Below are 8,554 nucleotides of genomic sequence, written 5' to 3' on the forward strand. Positions count from 1 at the left end.
GGTTTAATCTCCCCCCCGACACAAAATGATAGATCAATCTTCCCCAAAAGATTAGAATTTGACAAATTTAAATATGGTCTTGACCAACACGAGAGAGAATAAAATTTGTTATACAATGGAAAATTGAAATAGGACGGGGTGTAATTAGTTTTGTCCTTTTCCCTTTTAAACTGTTGATACTTTTTGCATAGTTTTGTGTAAAAAAGGGGGTCCTTCTTGATCAATAAAATACCCAGAAAAAAATTTTCCCAAAATTTGTGTCTTCTTTCATGGTATCGGGCGGATCAAAAGCTCGACCCAAAAACCTTAAAAACCCATCTTCTTCCAAAATTCCCGTAAACCCCAAATGGGTGATACAACCCCCAATAATAGGGTCAAGCAATGTGGACAAGGCAATCCCCTTGACCCCCCAACCCCAATATCATCTTAAAAACCCTGGTTCCCCTTTTAAGGGCCCCAAGTCAACAATGTGTTTGATGGTAGAGGATACTGGGTTTGGAAAAAGACGACCCCTTTTGCTGGGGCCCAAAAGGAAACTTGGTTTCATTAACGGTTTTTAAAGGGCCCGGCCCCCAAACCCTACGAGTACAAAACAATATTTGTGTGAATGATATGGTCTTTTGTTGGATCTAAAATCCCTTTTATAAAAAAGAGATTGGGATAGTGAAAAAAAAGTACAAAGAAAAAAAGGAAACTTTATGCCCTTAGAAAAAAAAGTTTTGGGCAAATCAAATGGTGCAAAAAACATATCTTTTAAAAAAGGAATTATAAAGGGGTAGGGTTTAAAAAGGAAATAGTGACATTGCTGGGTACCTTTCCAAGCTCAAAAGACTATGGGATGAATTGGATCCGGAATGTTGTTATTTCTTGCTCGTTGCATGTGTGTGTAAAGGGGAAGCCCGCCCGATGAAATCCTTAGAGGACCGAGAGGTTGATACAATTTTTGATGGGATTAAATGATATATACACAAAGAGAAAACATTCTTATGATGAACCCTTTCCCCGGCATGGATCTTGCTATCACTTTTGCAAGATGAAAATCGAAGAAATGTATCCCAATTCTAATCTATGCGAATCGCCTCTTTTATGGTAACTTCGCAAGGCGGGGGGTTATCGGGGAGGAATAAAAACCGGGTTTAAAACACCAAATCAAGCACTCAAAAACTTGGAAACAACACAGGGAAGGAACAAAAAGGTTTTAAAAATACAAGCCTAGAAAGGCAAAATACAACCCAAATTAAAATTTTGGGGCCAAATTGGGGAAAAAACGAGTTTGTAGAGGATGATTGTTACGGACTTCAGGGTTTTTTTCCTGAAGATTTGGGGGTTTTTAAAAAACCAAACCCATAAAGGGAAAAACAAATGGAGCGATTTTTTGAGGAAAAATTTTGAGTTTGCTAAAACACAAAGTGAACGTAAAGACAATGGGAAGAACCCCTTTTAAAAAAATTTCAACAGACCGTTTTCAAAACGCAAACGGATAAATATGCAAAAATTGGTCAACAAGTTTTTAAAGGAAGAAAAGATGGGAAAAACGGGGAAGTTCAAACGGTACAAATGGTGGTTTCAATGCAGGGCTTTTTTTGGTACAATTCTAAAATATTCAAGCACTTGTTTATCGATTTTTAACCCCCTTTTTGGATCTTGATTGAGTCACCCCAAAACTTTTGTTTTTGTTTTAAATCTTTTATGTCTTTGTCTACTTTCCTTTTCCCTATCGGCTCCCCTTCCCTAATTCTTTCGGGATCATTGTGACTCTCGGGAAGTGTTTTATTCCCTAAAATAACTGCGAAAAATGTCCTTCTTTTCCTTTTTTAAAATATAACTTAATATCGAGTTCATAAGTTATCTGGGTTTTAAAATGTGATGTGTTATTTTCTTTGGTGGATGCTATTAGGGAAAACCCAATGAGGAGCTTCAAATTTTTGGTAAAACGAAAAGGGAAACCTGCTTTCCGGCCCTGGTTCTAAGTCTAATAATTTTTCGAAAAATGTGGTTTCGTGTCAAAAAGGGAAGAAATTCCATTTACGAGTCCCCCAAAACGGTTCTTTTCCGGTTTCGGCAAATGTTTTCCCTAGTATAATTTTCTGGCTGAAAGATTGGGACATTTCCTTTTTGGTAAAAAAAGGTTTCCTTTCATTCTTTTTCCCTTTCCCAAAATTTTACATGTTTGTGATGAAAATTAAATTTAGGAAAAGGGGGGGCCCCCACTTTCCCAAAAGTCAAATTCAATACAAAAATTTTGATCAAAATTCACATTGACACATGGGGTCCTATAAAACTTGCACTTATAATGGATATGAGTATTTTCTTACCATAGTGGATGATTTCGGTGGGGGACACAGACTTTTCCTAAGTTAAATCCAAAAGTTTTTAAATTTTAAAGGATTTTTTTATCATGATTGAGAGGCGGGGTTTAAAGATAAAGTGAAGGTTATCGGAATTTGATAATGCTCTGAATTTGGGGAAAAAGGCCCGAACTCTTTTTTTAAAATCTCAAAAGGAATAATAATCAACAAAAAAACCTGTGGGAACACCAAAACAGAATGGTGTAGTGGAAAAAAAGCATAGACATCTCCCAAGAAATTTCAAAGGGGTCGATGTTTTAAACTCAAATTTTTCCTAACTCATTTTGGGGGGGAAAGTATTTTTTACGGCAACATACCCTTTTAAAGGGTTTCCTTTCCCCCAAAAACCTTAAAAAGGGAAAAAATCCTTATGAGGGTTCTTTTTTGGGAACAAACCAAAATATGACAATTTGAGGTGTTTTGGGGGTTTGTGCTATGCTTACCAAACGCAAAACCGGGGACAAAGTTTGAGCCTAGGGGTATGGGTTGTGTTTTCTTAGGTATCCTCAAGGGCGGAAAGGTTATAAATTAATGGATTTGAAACACAAAAAGAAAATTTTTTTTTCCCCAGAGATGTTCGGTTTTTTTAGAACCGATTTCCTTTGCCTCAGTATAAACTCTCCCCTCCTTTTTTACGGCCCAAACATCGCATGGGGAAATCGATCCATCATGTCCCCCAAACAAAAATCTTTTTTCACTCTCAACCACTACCAAATTTCCCCACCTTTTTCCCACCCCCGAGGTCTTCTTTACTCGGCCCACCAGAAAATTCACGTTTTTGACCATGCAATACCGAAACCCTTTCCTTTCCCTTAAATTTCCTTTTACCCTGTCCCATGCACCACCCTTCTCCTCCATCGGGGGAAAGGTACATCGACGGGGGTTTAAGGCCTTTTGGGTACCGGATGATTATAATACCAAAGTCATTTGCCCACCTTACTAATTTTTTTTTGTTCATCCCAAAACCCCCCCCCTGGCCTTTTTTTTTGCTTCCTAAAACCCAAAAAATTTTTCTTTCAATCTCTCTATTTTGAACCCAACCCCTTTTGTCGGCCTCTAAAAAATCCGGGATTGGGCCCAAAAACTATGCGGGGGAAAAATTGCTGCTCTTGAGATCAATCATCGGGGTGTTGTCCCTTCCCCCCGGGCCCGCAAACCCTTTCAAATGGGTTTATAATTTAAACATAAAACGGTTGGGACAAAAAGAAAGACTAAAGGGAAGATTGGTGGAAGAGGGGGTATTCGACGGGGGAGTGGACTACAGAACATTCTCCCGGGGGTCAAAATGACCACAATTAGATGTCTTTTGCATTTTATCAAAAAAAAGGATGGGGGGAATTCCCTTAAATTGATGTAGTAACCGCATGGGGACTGCGGGGAAGAAGTCTACATGAATTTCCTAACCCGGGGATGGATTTACGATTCTAAACAAAAACCTTATTAAGGGAAAAAAGTATGGATTGAAGCGAAACTCCAAACCCAAAGGTATGCTAAGTTGGGTGGTTTCTTTAACTTTCAAAGGGAAAAACTAGTTCTCTCAAAGACTCTCTTGTTTTTCAAACGAATGGGTCCCCCAATTTCCATCTTTAAAATTTTTATGTGGATGACATCCCCATTCGGGGAAAAGTCTTTGGAAATTAAAATATCCCGAATTTTTACACACGGGAAATTTGAGTCGAAACATTTTGGGGGATATTCCTTTTTCTAGGCAAAAAACTTTTCGGGAAAAACAGGGGGTTTTTTCATAAACCAAAGGAAATTCCCTTTGATCTTTTACGGGAATTTGATTGCTCGGGGGGGGTTCTCCCCGGATCCTTACTCCTTTCAACATGATGGTCCCCTTTTTGCCCCAAACCCCCCTTGAAACCCCAAATGGGAAAACTCAAATATTTAACTCTACTAGGCACGATCATGTTTTGGGGCCAATTCTTAGTCAATACTCAACAAACGGGAATCACATCTTTTGGGGGTATTTGGTTTTAAAATACCTTAGAAATGATCCGGACCCAAAGGGAAATTTTTCTTTTATAAGTTCAACTTTTTTTTGCCGCCTTTCGATGCGATTGGGCATCTTGCGGTGATACTGTCCCATCGGTCGGGGGTTTCTTCATCACGGCTGGGGGAGCCCTATTTTTTTGGGAAAACAAAAAAACCATCGGTTTATTTCTACGGGAAACGAGTATCGTTAAAGCGAAGGGTAAACGAAATTCCGGGTCGTTAGGGTTCTTGAAGATCTTTCGGTTCCCCGTCTTCGGGGTTCGGGGCCCTCCCCCTGGCCCGCGGCCTCCCTAAGAAAAAACCCCCTCTTCACCAAAAAAAACCGAAACTGTGGGGTTAATTTTTCAAATTTTAAGACCCTTTTCCGGTCTCTCAAATTTATCTTTCGTTCCTTAAAACAACAAAAGCCCCACTTGTTCACCCAAAACCCTTATACGGGGTTTCCCTCGATTTCTTTTTTTCAAAAGGGGGGTTTTTTCCCCCCCCTTTGGGGGGTTTTAAATCAAAAAAAACGGGGAGAGAGAATTGGCAGAGAGAGAAAAAAAAAGAAAGGTTTTTTGGGCGTTTACAAAGAAAACGAGAGAAAATTGAAGAAACGAGAGAGAGAAAGAAAAAAACGGGTGACGTTTGAAAACGAGAGAAGGTTTAAGAGATGAGAGAAAAAAAGCAGTGGCGTTTTTGACCAGTGGATTAATCTCACCCATACAACACCCACATGATGTCAAACTTCCCCCCTTTGATTAGAATCATGGCGGGGGAAATATGGTCTTGAAACCCGAAGAAATAAAATTTGTTATCAAAAGGGCCAAAATTTGAATAGGACAGTGTAATTAAAATTTTGTCCATTTTCTTCTTTTTACGTTTCTTTTCTAGTTTTGTGTATAAAGAGAGGACTTATCAAAAAAATAAAAGGGAAAATTTAAAAAGGGTTTTTCTTTTAGAATCTTGACCTGTTCCAAGATGGTTTTTTGGGGAAGTTGGGTTACTCTGCTGCAACTCATTTTAATCCTTGTACTTCATTGGTATTAAGCTGGAGGGTTGCTTTCACTTTTTACCAATGGGCAAAGGAAAAAGCTCCCCAATTGCTTCTAGTGATGGTTTCCCTGAACAACAGCAACTGATATTCTTGGACTTGTGTTGTTTACCACTACTCTGTGTACATTGCTCTTGTATTTGCCATTACTGAAAATCTATCAAAGCAATAGAAAAATACATTGTTACTAAATGTTAATTGAAGTTAAATTATCCCATATAGTCTAAAACTTTCTTTAGACTACCAGCACAATTTAACTTGTTATATGGAGTAGTGTTGTTATCATTTTTATAGCGATTAATGCTTGTCATATAGATTTATCGTATTACACTACAAGTGATATAATATAGAGCTTGAAGTTTGTATGATTATATCATGAACGGAAAGGTTCAAATGTGCTCTTGTGCTATATGAAATTGAGTATATTTATCCGTTAATACCTTTAAAACTCATATATGTCTTTATCGTAAATACATGGTTCAAATATGCGCTTATTTTCAAAAATTCCCCAACAACCTAATTACAAGATTATAAGTCAAATAGCACCAGATCTTGACATGTTATAATCCTAAGAGACCTAAATTTATTTGTACCCATATAAAAAGCATATTTGGTCCTATGCACATACTCGAGGGCACATTGCCATGTAGTTTACAAGCATAAATTCCTTCATGATTCGGTAGTTTAACCAATTCTTTTTTTGTATAAAGTTTAGGAGTACCATTTTTGTGAATACTAATTAGTGCCTATTTTAAAATTTTATTAATTATGTCTATTGTCTACCGATCAATAGCACATACAATTTAAATACAATAAAAAAAGAATTTAATTACCTCAAGATGATCACCAGTATTGACCAAGAGAGAATTTGGAAGAGCATTGACATAATCCATTTGCCTTGATGTTGAACTTGTAGACCTCCAACTTGGTTTTGAAAATAAGAGTTAAAAGGCCATGATCTGAATGAGGTGGCATTCCAAGTGCAAGTTCAGGCTGAGGAAACGTGGGTAATAATTTGCAATGAATATCTGAAATCCTGACTTCATGTCTAGAGCTTTGTCCAAGAAACATTCTTCAAGTCCTAAGCCTTCTGATATTCCTGCAAGTAATCCTTTTGCTACTTCTCGAGTTTTCTCACTATACTCCGACATAGTATCACTAAAAACAAAAGAGATAAAAAATAAAAAAAATGAACTCATAATCATTTCTTTGATATTAATAGGATTAAATTAGCTCAGAAAACATGAATATAATCATTGAAGTTGGGGGCGGAATATTATTTTCCCCCCTTTTTCGCCCTTCCCCCTCTAAATATTTAACGAGTACCAAAAAATGAAAAATTTTTTTTAAAAAAGTTTTGTTGATATGTTGTATAAAACCCAAAGCCCATAATAAAGGGGGGGGAAAAAGCTTTGGGAAAATTTAAATCTTGTAAAAAAAAAAGGGAGGGTTGAGATGCCTTTCTTTTAAATTTTAAGCAAATAATTTTTTCCCCCGGGTCATTTATTGACACAACTCATTTTGATATAACCAAAATTCATATGTCAAATTTTTTTTTTTCTTTTTGTAGTGTTGTTGTTTTCCCTCGTGTATTTCGAGCTTGTGGTCATTTGTCATAATTAAATTGTCTTTCTTTTTGGGATATACCTTTTTCGAAAAAATAATTGTAGTTGTTATCAAAATATTTCTATTTTTTCATCGATGACGAAAAAAATATTTGCTAAAAAACTTCAAATCGTAAAACAATTATATTTAGCTATAAATTTTATCAACAAGTTTGTAGCTATTAAGCAAATTTTTGTTTCTTTTACAATTTAAAAAAAAATATCATTTTTTGCATTATTTTATTTCAAGTAAATTTTATGGCAAAAAAATCTTTAACCGAACTTCAAAAGTGAAAAAAAATTTATTTTTTATGAAATTTTCGACAATAAGTTTGTAGCTATTAGGATGTTATTGCCACATATTTTTATAGCTTGAAGCAAAAAAGTATCTATTTAGCTATAATTAATTTTTTTTTCAAGTAATTTTTTTGGGAATAAGATTACTATTGCACAATAACTTAAAAGCGTGGCAAAAACATATGATTTAGCCACGCGTTTTCGTAGCTATAAATTTGTTTTTTTGGGGAATAATTCCAAATTTTTATAACTTGAAGCAAAAATATCTTCTTACTATAATATTTAGTTTCGTAATTTTTTTGGGTATAGGGTTTCAAACTACTTAAAAGGAAATAAAAACAAATTTATACACATTTTATTTTGCAATAAATTCAAACTACGGGTAATTTTACTATAGTTGGCAACTATAGCAAAAATGAGGAATTAGCTTTGCTATGTGATTTTTTTTAGTAAAAATTTTAGAAATTTATTAATAATATGCTAAAAAAATGATGGGGTGGGCATTCTACCCGTAAATTTTCTTTTTTTTTTTTTTTTTGGGATTTTTCTCATTCCTCTACATAATCTATAAATTTAAAAGGATTAACAAAATCTCATGAAGTAAATATCCATTTGCAATAAAGGCCCCTAGTAGTTTAAATCTGTGCAAAAAGCCTAATAGCCTAATTATTATAATGCAAATCTTTCATATTCCTAATTAAAAACCCCTAAGATCCGTTACCAATTTTGCATGTTTAATGGTATTATTCCACATCATTATCTATCTTCTAACTAAGGATAAACATATATACAACAGACGGAGGAGAGAACAAAAAAACGATAAAATGCGAATTAAGGGAATAACGGGGAGTAAAAGGAAATCAAAATCGTTTTTGGAAAACGAAAATAAAAGAGGGGCAACAAAGAATCCATGTTGTATAATTGAAAGAGGTTTACCCCCTTGTTCTCTATAGTACACTCCTTTCCCCCGGGGCCCCTTTTCTCCTCTAACTTTTTTCATCATTGAAATCCGCCATTCAATTGCCCGGGGGGGTTTCCAAAAACTTTTTCCCCTAAAAATGAATAGATCGGGAAAAATTGACCAGGTCCCGTTGTCCTTGCCTACTAAAAAATTGCACCCCCGGGTTAAAAAAAAACTTTGGGTTTTTAATCAGGCAAAAAAAAAAAAAATAAACATATAAACCAGGCCATCGTATTTTTTTAAATCCTCCCAAAGGAAGGATGGAATGGGGCATTTAAAATTTCGAAGGACATTTAATGGTTAGTAATGCCCT

The 8,554-nt window shown here is 35.6% G+C and overlaps 1 pseudogene; it reads right to left on the reverse strand.

The window, feature by feature from the left end:
• Positions 1–5,215: 5,215 nt before the first annotated feature.
• Positions 5,216–6,537, reverse strand: LOC132043292 (2-oxoglutarate-dependent dioxygenase 19-like; annotated as a pseudogene).
• Positions 6,538–8,554: the final 2,017 nt, after the last annotated feature.

This window comes from Lycium ferocissimum, unplaced genomic scaffold, assembly GCF_029784015.1.
Source record: "Lycium ferocissimum isolate CSIRO_LF1 unplaced genomic scaffold, AGI_CSIRO_Lferr_CH_V1 ctg22601, whole genome shotgun sequence".
NCBI lineage: Eukaryota > Viridiplantae > Streptophyta > Magnoliopsida > Solanales > Solanaceae > Lycium > Lycium ferocissimum.